The sequence below is a fragment of the Corvus cornix genome, chromosome 3 (assembly GCF_000738735.6).
Source record: "Corvus cornix cornix isolate S_Up_H32 chromosome 3, ASM73873v5, whole genome shotgun sequence".
Classification (NCBI taxonomy): Eukaryota; Metazoa; Chordata; class Aves; order Passeriformes; family Corvidae; genus Corvus; species Corvus cornix.
The window spans coordinates 77,595,650-77,613,230 of NC_047056.1; the positions used below are offsets into that span (position 1 = coordinate 77,595,650).

At 38.6% G+C, this 17,581-nt stretch overlaps 1 long non-coding RNA gene across 1 annotated transcript in view; it reads right to left on the reverse strand.

The window, feature by feature from the left end:
* Positions 1–9,443: 9,443 nt before the first annotated feature.
* Positions 9,444–17,581, reverse strand: part of LOC104692195 — a 76,990-nt gene continuing 68,852 nt past the window's right edge. Inside the window, exon 5 of the long non-coding RNA XR_005604037.1 lies at positions 9,444–11,902. This is a non-coding gene — a long non-coding RNA (uncharacterized LOC104692195). The remainder of the gene's footprint in view (positions 11,903–17,581) is intronic.

Consider the following 17,581-nt stretch of genomic DNA (forward strand, 5'->3'; position numbering starts at 1 on the left):
ACTGTACTGAGGTGGGCTAAAAGCACAAAGGTAGTTGTGGCAGAATAACTTCTCAGGTCATCATAATTTAATTGTGACTACCTGAGCCCCAATAAGTGATAACTCAAAAGTTTGAAAATATTTCAAAAGTTCCACTTTATTGAAAATTGAGGGAAAATACTTTAACCATTACAGAGAGTAAAATGATAAATGGACCAATCTTTACTAGCAAACAGTAGTAATTAGGTCATACCTCATTTCTTTATTAGAGAAAGGCTTTGGTGTTTAATCATCATTATATAATCATTTAGTCTTCTCCAATCTCTGTCTCTGTATGGGCCCTGAAGCTTCAAATGGTTCTGTGCAGGAGGAACCCTGTGATCAGCTATTTGAATCAACTACAGGATTCTTGCTTTATACCATATTTTCATTTTACAGTCTGTGTTCATATGATAACACAGATAAAACTCCCTAAAGCATTCGAAGGGAAAAGTTCAAAACTGAAATGTCTTTGTATGAAGACACCGCTACAAAAATGAGAGAGTCTGAAATCAGTAGTAAGACACAAGACAAAGCACGGCCTACGGCATAATACCGCCTTGGAGAATGTCCAATCGCCCTCTATTGTCTGAAGACAGATGTGCAATTCACCAGATGGACCATGTGTTTGCTTTAGCACAGATCAGTATTGAACTGCTCATTTTCTGAAATAAGCCTCTGAAATCCAAAAAGAATGGGAAACATAATGAATGAGTTCTAAGAGAAATAAACAATGTCAAATCCTCTGAGCCTATGGTTTTACTTCATGACAGACATTGTCTTAAGTCCACTTCCTCTTAAAGGAACCCAGAATGTTCTTATTGGCTGGTAAAAAGCCAGTCAGCAGCGAGTTATGAGGTCAGTAACAATAAAATCAGTAAGACTTACTCTAATAGGAATTTTTCTTTCCCAAGACTTTGAAAATTATATTGCCTTACAGCAATTACTACAGGGAGGAAAACGAGATGTTGCCTCTGTCAGCTTCCTTAGTGAGACAAGGCGAGTTCACACTTCACCGCCTGATAACGAATAGCTCTCCATCAAACACAGGCTCACTTTCTCTTTAGGGGTGTTGGACTCTGCTACTTTTCATAAGGAAAAAGAAAAGCAAGTAAAAAGTGTTAAATGTTTCAAAAAACCCAAAGATGTTTTAATTGGAATAAAAACAGCTTCATGGTAGGGTGCCTTTTCTTTAGGCATTTTAGTGCATGTAAAACAAGTTTCCTTCCTAACCACAGACAGTAAGACCTAAGGCCAACTCAAGGGTCTAATGACAGCCCAACACTGTATTTTAGAAGTGGAAATGCTTTACCATGGTGTTTTACTTAATCTCTAAGGGTCCCCACTTGAGGAATCAGAAAAATAGCCAAAGGAAACACAGTGGGACTGCTTTAATAAAAACATGAACATAACCTCCAAAACCTTTTCTTTCTTTCCCACATTTACCTCTTTTTGTTAAACCTGATGGAAAACATTTGGTTGAGCCCCTAAGCCTCCTTCTGCTCACACAGCTAAAACTGCAAAGCCTCCTGAGCAGCCCTTCAAGTCTTGTAAGCCCCCAGCATCCCAGCATCATCAGAGTGGTTCAACCTCAGGACTCTACCCAGTGAAAACCACCTGCCTGATCCAGCTGCTGAGCAAATGTCATCATTCCTAGGTCATTGCAGCTTCTTTTTCATTTCCTCAGATGCTTGGCTACAGTTATCACATTTGTCCTCAGATAAAACAGGGAGCAACCTGCTGTTGCCAAAAGGAGAATTTCTCCTTCCTCCTTTCTGCAGGCACATTCACTCCGTAACACAGTCCTGTCTTCTCAATTTCAGCAGTCCTGGTGCACTATGAACTCTTCCCCTCTCCATTTTTTTTTCTTTTTTTCTTTTTTTTAATGCTTTTTCTAAGCCCTCTTTGGCTATTCAATGTGCTGAAGCAAGTGAAAACTGATAGCAGGGGTGGAACAGGGAATGCAAGAGCAAAACTACCCTTTCTGCAATCTGGAAGCTGCTGGAGCAGCACAGTTATCTTGTCAAATAACATCCTTGTTGACACACTCTTTCAACTTCATTCTTCCTCAGATCCCCTTCACAAGGTGTCAGGTGACTGGTAATTAGAAATTAAAATAAAAAACGCCCCACAAGCTCTGTAGACAAGAAACACTAGAAAATATTGACAATAATAAATAAGAAGTTGTCAGCAGCCACTGAAAAGTATAACATAACATAAGGGATCCAAACTCCAGAAATTCTCCTTCCGCAGGAAGCTTTTTCACAAAGTTTTCTGTTTCCTACACCACTGGCTGAAAAAACACTAACCTTTTGAACTCAGTCTGCTAGCTCAGAAATAAAAAGAAAGGGAGGAGGCAATCAGAGCTATCACAACAGAGCACAGACAGCATTTATCATATACAATCATATTGATATGCATGGGAGGATGGCTTCATGCCTGCATGAGTTGGACACAGAGGATGTGTCCTGTAATAACATTTCTGGCAAAAATTACCCATACCAGCAGGATATATTTCTCATGCACAGAATGAGAACCAAACTAAACCAAAAAAAACACTGGGCTCAATGGAGAGAATTAGGTACATCTATGACCGAACACATCCCATCTAAAGTATGTGTTGGAACCCAGTCTTGTCCTAAAATTGCCTATTTTTCTCCATTACGATAAAGAGAGATTATCCTGACTAGCTTAGGTGTAGTGGTTTATATCACAAATATGTGGCAGGCAAGGTGGAAAAATTGTCAAAGTTTGTGACATTATCCTATGGCAAACATGGTGTGACTTAATCAAGGTTGGAGCTCCATAAGCATATCCAAACGCCTCCACTTTGCATTCCTCATCTCTAGATTTCCCTTTCTCGTTCACATCTCTCAAATGTCCCCTTCACCACAGGCCCTTTTACCCCCATGCACTCTTCTTTCCCATCTATCTTCTAGGGATGTCTCCACCTTTACCATTGGCTTTCACTGTATTAAAGTGTACTTGGGTTATTTTCGTTGGCCTGTGTGCAAGGAGAGGTGAGACATATCTGCTGCAAAGCCTTCTAAACTAAAAATTACTAACCTGTGATGACAGGTGACTAGACTCAGTGATTCAGGTAGTGCCTTCTATATAAAATCTTTTGTTTCAGGCAAAGAGCAGATATTTTGCATGCTAGTTTTCACCTTTCTGTTATGGAGGGCCAGTATGCCCTGCTAAAGCATTGCAGCATTACCAAAACCATTAAAAATGTGTTTATACTTACTGTCCTCTGATTGTCTTGTAACTGCAAAAGTAAAGAAATGGCATTTAAATGAACACAATGGATGAATTTTGAACAGCCATAACTGAGATGTAAATACAGGTGTCTTTTTCTGACAGCTTCTTACTCTGTTGTTGTCCTAGTCTCAGCACTACTACCCCAATAAGTACTCCATATCATAAGCTGAGTGCCCATTACAACCTACTCAATATAGGCATTAGTATGTACTCTTTACATGCAGTATATACAAAACTAGTGAAAGAAATAGGGAGTAAATTACATTTGGTTTTGTATTTAACAGAGTGATTTTCTTTATAAGGATTCTCTGGGGCCCATTAATTTTATCATGGGTTTAATTTACATCAGGAGATAGTTGGAAATCATGCTGCTCCTGAAGCAGGCCCTCACTGGAATCTTTTGCCTTTGCAACAAGGTGACATTCGATCCATTTTAAAGGGCATCACGGGAGCGCAGAAACGCTTCTCTACTTCGAGAGAGACTGTTCTAATGACCAAACTTCAGAAACATTTGACATACAGCTCTGTGCCTAGGAGCACGTGAATATTTTAAATGCTGTTTATAAAAAGCAAAGCTGTGCTAAAATGCCTATTTGCCCCCTGCTGCTTAGCAATATTAAAGATTAGAGCCAATTGTTTTGTATACTGAAAAGGCTATAATGGCTTCTAGAGAAGAACATGTCAGCAAACTAGATAAGGTTCCTATTAAATTTTTGTTGCTGTGGACTGCTGACTTGGGTCATTATACACTTAAATTGAGTTATTGTCATTGTTATATAACGAAACAGAGAGCTTTTTGCCTTCAGTAATGCAGCATATCTTTTAAAGAATGAGCTCTCCTGACTGATTTATAAAATAGTTCTGTTTGCATTACAGTACCAGGCTGCTGGGTGTTTCAAAGTGATTTAGATGAACTGTCCTAAGAGTTAGTGCGTATTTCCAAAGACAAATAAGAGAGTCTGGTGTGAACCTGCTTCCAATAATCTTCGAAATTTATTGAGTGACAGTAAAAGACATAGTAAAATTACAACTCTCCTCTCTCCCATAATCTAAGAATGTTTCATTCCAAAAAAAGTGTGCTTAAGGATTTGTGAGGGTTTTTTAATTCCTAATAATTATTTGTTCAAATCAAAAAACAGTACTTGTCCTGTTTTCTTCATTCCAGGAATATTTGTCTTTTAAAATCTCAGGGTTTTAGTCTTTAAAAACAGTTAACACTTCTAAATTTGAACAAAGAATGTGAAAGGTGGAAAGATCAGATGAACATAAAAATGAACTACTTCAAACTACTTCATTTCAAACTAACTATGCTTCTGGGGGACACCATAACCATTCCTTTTTACCATTGTCTTTGCTGGAGCCAGGATTTCACACTGCACATTTCCCACAGTTTTTTCCCCTTAGATGCATCTAATGGCAGTTCAACACAGGATGAAAGCATCTACACATATGCTATTTTACTTAAATTCTTCTAATTCCCCATGCAAAGTCTCTGAAGAGCTGCTGCATTTTAAGAGAAATTCCATGGTGAGTAGTAAAGGAAGCAAAATCAGCAGATGTAGGAATATCTGACTCAAAGAGTCTCGTTCCCAACAGTCTTAGACAAGAATATATTCAAGGCATACAGGCTTATGCTAAATACTTTCTCAGTCTTCAATTCAGCTAAAAAATACAAGGTCTTTTTGTTTTTCTCTCCACTCCCCTCATCATCTTCCTAGCCTTTCTCTGCAGCTTTTCTGGCTTCAGCTTTCTTTTACAAACACAGGTCACTGAGGTTGTACAATAATTGTGAAGATGCTCCTCATCCAGTCACATCCACTTTTCCCTCCCTCTGCTAGCAGACACATCCTAGAACCGAATTTTCCTTCTGTAGCATTGCATCATTTCTGCTACTTGTATCATTCTTTGATCAAGCTTTCTCTTCTCTCTGTTCTAATGGTAAGATCCCAAATCACAGCACAAAATCTTTATATGATGCTTGTATTTCAAATTTTAAATTCCATTCCCTTTCTGTGATCACAGTTCTCAAGGTCCTCCAATCTTGCCACTGCCATATTATGATCCTCTTTGGCATTAGTGATGCCTCCTCAATTTAAACACCAGCAAAATTCATTTGGGCTCTAAACATTGAGTCTTTACACAGACATAAGTGAAAAGATTGTAGGAGATATATTCTAATAGTTTCTCCAGAGGAAGCCTAACAATAAACTCCCACTATCCTATACCACAAATATGGCTATCTCCTTTTTTTTTGACAGTTCCTCTCCTGACAGTTGGGGTTTTTTTACCATCCTCATTATCAAGTTTATCTAATAGAAAACTCATATACCATTTTATTGCAATTCTGATTAGTTATGTATACTGTATTTGCCTTGAAAATAATTCATTATACTAAAGAAGGTGAGGGGATATGCTTGCATATATCTCTTCTGGTAAAATTTTTTTTACATTTTATCCAGCGCCTCATTTGTTTTGATATCCTTAATTATTATTCCTCTCAAAACATGTTTTTGACTTTATAGTACTCAGCTAAATGATATAGGTTTCTGTGGTTACTTTTCCCTACAAACAGATTCTATACCCAATATAGAACCACCTTGAAACCAAGAAAACCACTGAAAAAATTGATACTGGATCTGTGATTCTGTGGGTTCATTTTCCACAATTCTTCAATAACAGTTATCTGTTGCCTTGAAATTATCAATTTCTTTCTCTCTGGACATTCCTAGGGTATCCCTTAAAGTGAACATTGACACAGCTGCATGTCCATCATATTTCCCCCCTTTCCTGGGACTGAAGTTCTAAACTCATTTTCTATGTTTGACTTATTTATGAGTTTCCTTCACAGACAAGTCTATGAATATCTCACTCTGCTGCTCTCCTTGGCCAAATCCCCTTCTTTGGAAGCACTTCCATTCAGACTGAGAACTCTGCTGACTCTCCTTTGTCTGTTTTTTCACTCAGACTGAAAGACAGCAGGGCCATTCTATTCAAAGTAATTTTGTATTATAGTCTTTTGTCAACGACCTTCATGCAAAATCAAGCTTAAAATAGCATCAGCATTTGCTAGTTCAGTGACTATTGGGGAAAAAAATTGAAAGACTGCTTTTATAAACAAGGTAGTGATGAACTTCTTCACAGCATTTTTTTTCTAATTTATCCTGGAGAAGTTAGGATCTAGTTAAATAAATACATTTCCAGTGCTATTTATCTTTCTGAAATCAATACTGGATCCACAGGTATAGCCAAATCGAGGTCTGATAGTCCATTGCCAGTATTACAGCTGTTATCACCTTTCTAAAAGTAATTCTGACTTCGAGATAGTTTTATCCACTGTATTTGTTGTTTGGTTTGGTTGGGAGAGTGTTGTGTTTATCACAAGTACTGAGTGAAGGTAATCTCACTTTTTCTAATCATTTAGACCCTTTGAATATCTCCCTGGTCCAGCCACGTTCACCTCTCTTTCATCTGTGATATTCAATTTCATTCTGTACATTAACAGTTCTAACGCCTCCATTTTTTGGCCCACACTCCTTGCATTGATATTTCACATATTCCCTTGTGGCCAGCCTCAACCCGGTGCCTACCTACTCAGAGGTCCTTTCTCTTCTCTTTATTTTCCCACTTCCTGATAGTCAGGCAATAAACTTGTAATTATTGTAGCAACAATTATCTTGTGTAAAGATTATACAGGTGTCTCAGCGTCATCATCTCCTGTCATTTAACAGTTTAAAAAACCTTTTTTCTTCATTTTTGCAAATCAGAATACAAGTATCCTAGTTGCTCAGGTGAAATCCATCCACAAAGAAAAGATTTTTCTATGAATGTGTTCTGAAAATACCTACCATTCTTTGATCCATGATTTGATTTCTGTTACTTTGTCATTCTTTGAGCATCTTTCAGGGATATTAAACAGACAATCACAAATGGGTAAAGTAAGGGACCACACTGGATCATCTGGTTGAACCTCCCTACTCAAGCAGAATCATCCTAGAGCACATTTCACAGGATTCTGAGGGAGACACCACAACCTCTCTGGGAAATCTGTGTCACGCACACAGTAAAGAAGTTCTTCCTCATATTCAGGTGGAACTTCCAGTGCATTGTCTTCTGCCCTATGTCTCTTGACCTGTTGTTTGGCACAAAGTTTCATTGAAAGACACTCAAGTCTTCTTGTTTTGCTCCATTCCTGGATACGTCCAGCTGAATCTGGATATATAATTTGTTCTGCTGTGGAAAACAGGCAGTCAATTTTGCCCTACTGTGTGAAGGCTGTTCAGTGTGGTGTGGAGAGCTTAAGTAGCTTTCTTAAGAGCTTGAAACCCTAGCATTAACCATGTTTGAAGAGTGTGCAGAAGACCTATGTGTGAGGGTATTGAATACAGTTTAGAAAATTTGTCCCTTTCTTTAATGCCCAGACAGGAGTTGGGGATTTTTGTTGTTGGGTTTCGCATTGCTTGTGGGGGTTTATTTATTGTGGTTGCTGAACACCACAAAAATTTAAAATCCTGACATAATCACTGGCATTTGTCTATAGAGATGAAAATAAACCTCTCCAATATGCTCACTTCCGTGTGGCTTTATATTTTTCCAGCAGGCATTCTCTTCAGTAAGTCTCACGTTATTTAGCATTGCAGATTCAGAGGCATTCCCATCCTGTTCATGTGACTAACAGACATAGTAAGTGGATACATCTGTAGTTTTAACGAAAACTTCTGGGGTTCCATGAATGTTTTTGAAGTGGAAATGGCAAAATCTTTTGCAAGAATCAACAAATCATAGACGGTTTTACACTAACAAAAATATATAAAAGAACTAAAATGTTATGCACTAAGACTTAGTAAATAGCTCCAATCCATCCATATCCATTGCCAACGACATCTCCATCAAGGGACCCACTTAAATCAAACAACCTTTCTTCTGGCAAACACTTCTGCAGAGCCACCAGGCTTAGCAGCCAACATATCCAGGGTTCACCAGTCCAGAGGTAGAGTGAATATGACACAGGAGCTCTTCACTGAGAATGAGTTTTCACAAGAGTGCTGAGCTGGTCTAACAGCTTCCTACCACTAAAAATATGGTTCAGCTTTCCCCTTTTTCTCTGTCTCAGCTGTGTGTACTTACCATTTCCTTTGTGCTAGCTCCAACAGTTTGATGACTCAATTCTGCTCACTCAGCAAGTAAAAAAAGGGACATAATTTTCTGCCTGTTGAATAAGCTGACATGTCTCATCAAGGGGTCAGACTGGCTTCAGAGACAGCAAAAGAAAATGTACAGGATCACATAGCCAGAATGCAATGGGAAAAGAAGATACAGGATCTCCTGTGCCGGTAAATTAGCACAACCATCTTCTGAAATACACATTTCTTGTCATCCACATCTCAGCACTGAAAATGGGACTGATAACATGTGTACTGTCAGATTTGTTCCAGGTAATCTGCTCTCCATATATCACCTCATTAAGCTCAGGCAAACACCTCAAGAGTTTGATTATCTGGACATAAACAAAACTCTATTGCCTAATCAGTAACTGAAATACTCATAATGTTCACATCTCTCTTTTCAACAAGATAATCAGGTATAAGTATTCACTTAAGAATTTTCTTTTAGCTGAAAGCTACATTCTCTGATGGTATCTGAAGAATTTGACCAACTCCGTGACATAAGATCCTGGTTTTTAGCTGCAAATTTTGTTAAAAATACTTGAATTGTCTGCCTAATATTAGGCAGTGTACATAGTGTTAGCTGTGTAAGCAGTGGTTTCATTTGTCACAAAGACAGCACAGGATCACACCTAGAAGCCTAGCAGTGGAGGCATTCATAAATAAATATCGTTTTTGAAATGTGTGCTCCACACCAAGAAAAACCACCAAAAACAAACAAACAAAAAACCCACAAACAAAACAAGACTAAAAAGCCAGGGAATCTTAGTTTATTGAGTTAATGAAACAGTAATAAGAAAACACACCCTTTGGTCCTTTTTGCACCATTTATTACACAAAGCAGAAAAACTGGTCTCTATATGTGAGGCCGTGAGTTGTGTGTTCAGTTTTGGGCCCCTCACCACCAGAAGGACACTGAGGAGCTGGAGCAGGTCCAGAGAAGGGCAACAAAGCTGGTGAAGGGTCTGGAGCACAAGTCCTATGAGGAGAGGCTGAGGGAGCTGGGGTTATTTGGCCTGGAGAAAAGGAGGCCCAAAGGGGACCTTATTGCTCTCTACAACTACCTGAGAGAAGGGTATACCATGTAGAGGTCAGTCTCTTCTGCCAGGCAACCAGGGACAGGACAAAAGGAAATGGCCTTAAGCTACACCAGGGAGGTTTAGGTTGGATAGTATTTCCTCATGCAAAGTGTTGTTAAACATTGGAACAGGCTGCCCAGGGAAGTGCTGGATCACTAACCCTGGAAGTATTTTAAAAGGTACAGATGTGGCACTCAGGGGCATGATTTAGTTGTTGACTTGCTGGGTTAACAGTTGGACACAATGACCTGAGAGTTCTTTTCTAACCTAAACGATCCTATGATTCTATTTTATCTGTTGATCCACGGCTCACTGACAGTTGTATTTCATGTTTTTTTTATTAAGAAGCTGGAGGGGAAAGCTGTCCATTAGATTTGTGAGAGGAGGTGCTCCTTGGGTCAAAGAAAACTCTCTGTAGGGAGTGGGGGTCTGCCCCAAGCACGCTTACCTTTTAGATTCCAGGGTGGAAAAAACAGACTCTGAGGACCAGGAGCAGACAAACTAGGGTTAAGATCAAAGACCAGACGTTTTCAATAGTGTCCGCTGTAACCTGGGAAGCCACTAAAACTGAAAGCAGAGCTGGAGGAAAGGACCTGTCCTTCAAGGAGCAATGGTTAAGAGAAATAGTTGTTTTCAAAGCTTTTCATTTTTGTTCATCTGTAGCAGACTCCAATTATCTCAGTTTCAAAACTAATGTATTCAAAGCTGTTCCAGTAAGCAGGGGTTTTAATACTCAATGCCCTTTCACACCCACCGGAGGGGAAAGGTGCAGGCAGGTCCTCCTTAGCTCCTTGGCTTATTGCGCATTCCATCTCACTTAGATCAGCAGGCTGTGCCCACGGCTAACCATCCCTGCTATCTCCGCACTAAATCCTGACAGGCCAACCTTCCTTGTCCAGAGCAGCTTCTGCCCTGTCTCACCGTGACTGCAAGCAGTCAGCTTCCTCCAGTAAAGGACCTGCCCATCAGGAACAGCTTCGCCACATTCCCTAGAAGCAGTTCCAGCCTTGCTCTGTACTCTGCAGTTGAAAACCCAGCCTCTCTGCACCTGGCAATCTGATATTTCACTCCAGCCCAGGGGCTAGGCATAGCCTTTATCTCTGCATTAAAGATGACTTTATTCTTTTTAAATAAAAAGTTCTAAAATATTGGTTAACATCAAGCAAAACTGCAGCAGACATTCTAAGACTAATTTAAAATATTATTCAAAGAGTAAAAACTTTTTCACGAATAAGGTTTCTGCACGCTTGAGAGCAAAATATGACATACTGAACGGGAAAGTAATATTAATCTTTGAGAAGGACAAATTTCCTAGTCAGCAAAAATTTGCTGAAGTTGTATACTTTTTACAAAGAAGTTAATTCACTGAGCTGCTCTGGAATCCTTTATAGCTAATAATTAAAAATCTAAAATCTTATTTTCATCCTGTAATAAATATAGCTAACAATCAAGATAGATGAGACAAAACTAGAAAGGTTTGTTGGATGATTTAAGTTGAAGGAGTTACTACATCAATATATTGTACTCTAAAAAGGGCATGCATCATTAAAAAAGAAGGCTTTATAATTAATATGTTTTCATACAACCTACCTTATTTCCCCTGAGATCACTAACCAAAGCCTTTTAAAAATTGATTAGTGCAAGCACTTAGCCTAGTACCACTTTAGAATGTAGCAAGACAGATATTAACTGAATTTAAAATTACAGCAACTTTATTTTTAATTACTTTCCAAAATGCCAGATTTACATATTATCAAATACATTTCCATGGCAGAACTGACCACTAAGCATTTTTGGACATGGCAAGAAAAATTAATTATATTCTTCCTAAAAAATTCACTTAGCATTCAGAACACCTGCATTGTTGTCAGGGATAATAAATGTGATTAAACTTGCATAAATTTCACTATATTAACCAGTACAATAACTCAATAGCTTTGCTGAACTGAGCTGATGTTATACATTGCAACACTGAAGTACGCAAGTATAATGTAGGGGAGTTCTAGAAAAATATATGAGTTCTGGAGGGAAGAATTGCAACCTGCCAAAGGCAAATTCACCTTCTTAAGCTGTCAGTAAAAGGACAATTTCTGGAACTGAGACATTTTAGCAAAAAAAGTTTAATCATAAGTCATGCTTTGTTAAGGTCTAGCAATACAATTGTCCCGCTTGTATTAATATATTAGTTCTCAAGGTTTGGCTGCTCTTATTAAGAAAAAAATTAATTGTATCAGGACATGGTTTGTGTTTTGAGGCATTATGGTTGGCTGATCCTGGCAGAATTGTGTAATATTCCTTTGTCATTCCACGGGAGGCTTACGAAGCAGGAATGGTGTTGGTCCGGACAACAAATTCATACTGCTAATAGTTGACACCTGCATCCTGAACAAAGAACAAAACATAAGTAGCAGTATTTCCAGGTAAAAGACATTTTTCTTTTAATGAGGTGAAGGTCCAGTTTTAGAAAACTATCTAGACAGCCAATAAAGCACCCTAAACATCTCTTGGAAACCCGGTACCAGCTGCAATGCCACTGGTGAGACAGGAGGAGCAGAGATCCCCTATAGGGATCTGGCATTGGAGCAGAGATCCCCTATGGGTGCTCCAGTACATACAGTGGGAACTTTCTCAGTGCAAGAAAAGCAGCTGCTTAAAGCATAGGCCTGATGCATCTCTGAAGTTAGAGTGTGAAAACTAGAATGTCACGGCTCACCTAGATGCAAGGGAAGGACTGTGGGTACCTACACAGGACAATTTGTCCTGCTTAGTCTTCTCTTTTATCAAAAAAATGTGCCCCTCCCTGTGGTGCTTGTTTGTCTGTCTGTTGACTACTTGTGAAGCTAGATGATGAGAAAAGGTGACTTGCCTGTATTTACATAATGCTGAAGGAGAGCCCACTCTAAGTTTTGCATTTTTCCAAAAGACTACGCAAGATTCACTGGAGCAACACCCAATCTCTCCAACCTAAAAATACAGTCCTTAATAATTAGAGAAGACTCTTTGAGAACCTCACTGCTCAAGTGCAATGTAGATGATGTGCAAAAAAGAGCTAAGAATGGGGATATGTGATCTTTGTGGTTGGCCCAGTCAACAAGGATGCATAATTTACAAACAGTGGAGTCAAAACTGAGAAAAGAAAATGAAGTGACAGATGTGATTTTTAGAATGTCATGTCAAACTTGGCACATCTTATTACTCATTCCTAGATAATGTTCAAAAGTTACAAATATCATGAAGGGAGAATACTCCTCAGGGACCTTGAGTCAGCTGATACAAAAAGGATAAATTATTGAAGGAGGGTTGCAAGCAGAAGAGCTTATGCAATGATGCCAAGCAACCCAGAGGATGAGGCAAATACTGAACTATGAGAAAACATTTATAGGAATCTGAAAGAAAGTTTGAAAGCTTCTTAATCTTTTAAAAAATCCATCTCAATTAGTATAATACCCATTTGAAATGCCACAGCAAAGAATATTTTGTGGTGAGGTAGATTCCTGCTTCTCTCTGGGGCAGACTGTTGAATGATTTCCTTATTTATGTCATGGCCTTGAGGAGGGAAATCAAAAATATTTCCATTCACAGGGATCACACCTGACATTAAGTTGTAACACAGTCATTTCTGATGCAAAACATTCAAATTGCCTTGTAAGACATAGTGATGCCCTATGGTAATTAACTAATTGAAATTCCAGGGATAATTTAAATAAATTATTCCAGAGATTAGTTAAACTATAGGAAACTGATTAAAAAAGCAGAGATTAAGTCTTGTATTAGTCTACCCAAAGAGAGACTCCTTCATTCTGTTTTGTATGGAAGACTGACATATATCATTCTCATCAGTGTCGTAGCTGAGCATCTTTTGTCGTAGAGAACTGGAATACAATGTTGACAGAAGAAAAACACTGCATAATAAGTCCTGTTTCCTGCTGCACATGGACTCAAAGCGTTATCACCAAATCTTAGCTTTGTCCTGCAGCCAGGACAAGGAAGGTCCTATCTTAAGATTTAGACAAATCCAAATACTTTAGTCCCGTGCCAGAACTTGGTGCATACATCATGTACTTCCCCAAACCTGGGCAAAATGAAAGCCAGGGAGATAAACTTCTTATTTGAGTAGCAAAGAGACTGGAAACTCAAGATATCCATCTCTTCCTCCCATGCAGGAAGGCTCCCTCTGTTCCTTTTCCCTATCTCTTTCCCCTCCAGGCCTGAGAAGAACACAAAACACTTCAATTTGTCCCCTTCTCAAGGAATGAGTAATGTAAAGAACCACAGGAGGACCTGTGGAGTAACAATCCTTGGGGGCTTAAAGGTAGGCAGGTAGACAGATATGAGACTGGGGACTAGCATGGCCTTATCCTAAACATATGGTGAAGAAGTAACAGTATTTGTAGAATTACAGCACACAGGCATGCACATACCTGCACACGCACACACAAACCACGTCAAACGGAGCTCGAAAATTAACAACAAGCCCAAAACATAATATACTCTTTTAAAAAGCAAATATGCACACTGGGGACCAGTCTCAAATTATGGGGCCTGACTCATGATTTTTGAAACTTTAGTATTAGCATCACAGCCATTTATGCTGTAATTACAGCACTCTTAATTAGATTGGGAGATTGCTCCAAGATTCCTGAGACAACTTCTGTGACAAATATAGACACCCTTAAGGCAGTCATATACATTTATGGAAACAGCAATTTAAATAACAGCTATAAATGGATCAAGTGGATCTGATTACATCATCATAATGAAAAATTATTCTTGACACCACCTTATGAAAAGTTATTTTAAAAGTGAGTCATTCTTTTTTTTTTTCACTACATCAAAACATACTGATAGGATTTAAAATCACTCTTGAGGGAAACAAAGGCGGTTCTTTCACTCATCCACTACAGCACACTTTCTGAATAGAAGTTTATAAAGAAGTTGTGCTACACCAGAAATAGTTCTGCACACCCTTGTTGGACCAGTAGAAAGCTATTAAATGCAACCTTGATACTGCATTCTGATGTTACCAGTCCACATGATGAGATTTTAAGCACATTTCTGTTTGCTCTTCTTGTTTTCCACTTCTTTCCTAGTGTTTACTTTGCTAGACAAATCTAGCTGGGTTTTAGCAAATATGAAACAAAGATTGCATTGCCTTCCAAATTCCCTCTTACCAAATTACTAAATTACTGAAGGCAATCCCTGTTTCAATAGACCTTGGTTGTTTTCCTTGACCTCCAGCAGGTGTCCAATTAAGTCTGAAAAATTTATATGATATTCCCTTTCCATTGATAGTTCTAGAATTAAACTGATGAGATCTCTAGAGAAGGATCATCAGTGTTACACCTTTCATCTTTAATTACACTGGTTGAAGATGAATGAATGTACCAGAAGGATCCCAGCTGGGAAGTAGCATGCTTATTAGATAGTTGATAATTTAATATACACTCTGAATTCTGGTTATTTTCTTAAAACATCTGAAGAGCTTTCAACGTATGACAAAATCTTAGTAGTTATTCAGCTGGACATTAACTGTATTCTTTTCCTTTAAAAAAAATACTGCTCAGATGCAGGCAGAGAACTGTGACTGGCATTAGAGAACAAAGAATTTTAGACAAGGTGAGTTAAAGGTCCTGGTTAATGCATTCAATCTGTTGTTTCCAACAATTGTATATATGTCATCTAAGAGAGCACATAGAGAGACAGAGCAGAAGACTCCTAGAGGACTCCCAGGAGTCCCACCACAGAAGAAGACTCAGTCCCTCTGCTCCTGTAGCTCCAGCTCCTCCTCATGTATTTTACTTCTGAGAATGCTTAATTGAAAATGAAATGCTGAGTGAGCTCAACTTCAGAGTGAGTCACAGCAAAACAGACTTGCTAGGCAGGGTCTATAACATAGACACCTAACATTAGGTCTCAGCAACTAGAGGTTGAGATCTACTTGTCTGGACTTCTTGTAGACTGTTGAGAGAAATAGGTATGAAAATAACTCCTTTCATCTTCAGAAAGAGGTAATAAAAGAGATCAGATAATACTGCAAAAGTACCATCCTCAGGGGCCAACATGAATGTTGCTGAATTATTTCAGTATAGCACTCTTGAAAAATACTCAAGTCTTGCCCAAAGCCAGATGCATTTAAGTAAAAGTACTAGATTTTGTTCAGATATGTCCAGCTAAGTAAGAACGCTGTAGCAGCTCAAAACTTGTATTTTTTACAGGTTGATGGCTTGAGCAGGGAGAGTTTGATGTTTGTTGGAGCAAGGAGGGTCTGCTGATTTTAGTGTTGGTGAATGCTGAGATCAGTTTGACCGAGCCATCAGACTCCACCACAAGGATATGTAAGACATGCTCCCTGAGGCTGGGGCCAGCAAGGAAATATAAGCACTGATACAAAAGTGAGAGTCAGAAGTGTTGGGCAGAAAAAACCAAACAGCTGCTAATACTTTTTTCAGCACAAAGCATTTTTTTGCTGAGTAAATCTGAAAAACATAACCTTAAAAATGTGTATGACTGACAGTCCATCACTGTATACCATAAAAGACCAGTCCCACTTCTGCATGGTGAGGTCTTCAAGCATACATCCCTAAGGTGTAAGGGCCTTGCCTTGAGTGGGGATGCCCCTCAAGGTTACTTCTTGAGGCTGAAAGAAAGAGATTTGCCCACAACCATTAATAATTGGTTTTTCTAGTTTTATATAATTGCTTCAATATAATTGCTTTAATATAACTGCTTCAATATTGCTTCAAAAATAGCACTATACTAGTATTTATAGCAATCCATACTGCATAGTAAATAATTCTGATTAAGTTCTTTTTTTGCCTGATCATTATAATTTTTTTTAATCAACTCAAATAAATAATTCATTTTATTTATATAAATATATCTGAGCAGCCATCCTTAATCCTCCAGGACAAAGTTTTATAAAGGCTCAATTGCACCTGTATAATCCCTTGGACATAACCTGTTGGCTGAGCCTGGGGCTAAGATTGGATCCCGTCACACCAAGGCTCCTCTCTGAGAGGAGTTACAAAAGCAAGGAGGTCCTTTCTGCACCTCATGACTCAATGGGAGGACTTCTCTAATAAATTTTGTCTGAAGCTCCCACTCCACCCATGACAATCACACTGTTTTACTTGAGTAAACTCACTGGCATATGAACAGTGCCTTTTTCAGTTGTGCAGGGCTTGCCTTGGAAGGGAAAAGGTACAAATGATAGCCTAGCACCTGTGTTCTGTCCTTCTAGACTCCAGTGCAGTCAACCTGAGCTGCTGCAGAAAGCATATCCTCCACACCAGAAACTAAAACTCAGATCTTCTACTTGCACATTAATTCATGGGTAGGCACAGCTCAGAATAGAGATGATTTGATACAATTGTATGGGAAGCTTGAGTGGTCCTTCCACTGGGCATATTCCTATGCTGTATTCTCATTTTCTTATTGATTTGTTGCTTCTTGTTCAAAAATGAGCCAACTCACAATACCAGGTAAAAGCCTGATTACAGATCACATATACTGAACTGAAACATATCCATTGAAAACTAAAACGTCATGGATGATAGCACTAAGGTCTCACAACTTTGTTGATAGGTTGCATGATTCTATAAACTTCAAATCCAGCCACAATATTCTTTTACTTCTCTTGTACAGAGATGACAATCTTTTCTATCAAATGGCAGGATTGGCTAGTAGTAAAAAAATTATGAGAAAACAATGATCCTTCTTTCTGCCTCTAGAAATCAAAGAACATTATGATATTACAAAGAAATATTATGATGTTTGCTTCATTTAAATTCTGAAGAACTTGAAAGTAGATATTGTCCAGAGCCATGTTCAAAGTAATCAGCCATAATATTCCTAGTTACTTTGAGAAACATGAAATGAGACCCTACATAGATGCACAGCAAGATTTACAGAAACATAGGTAGACAGCTACAAGTGCCTTACACTCTTTTTTTTTTCTTTTTCTGTACAGAAAGAATCCATTCTGTTATTTCAGATTCAGTCTGTTATCAATTAAAAATGTTTTACAGCTCAAACACAAGATCAGTCAACCAAGGGGCTTAG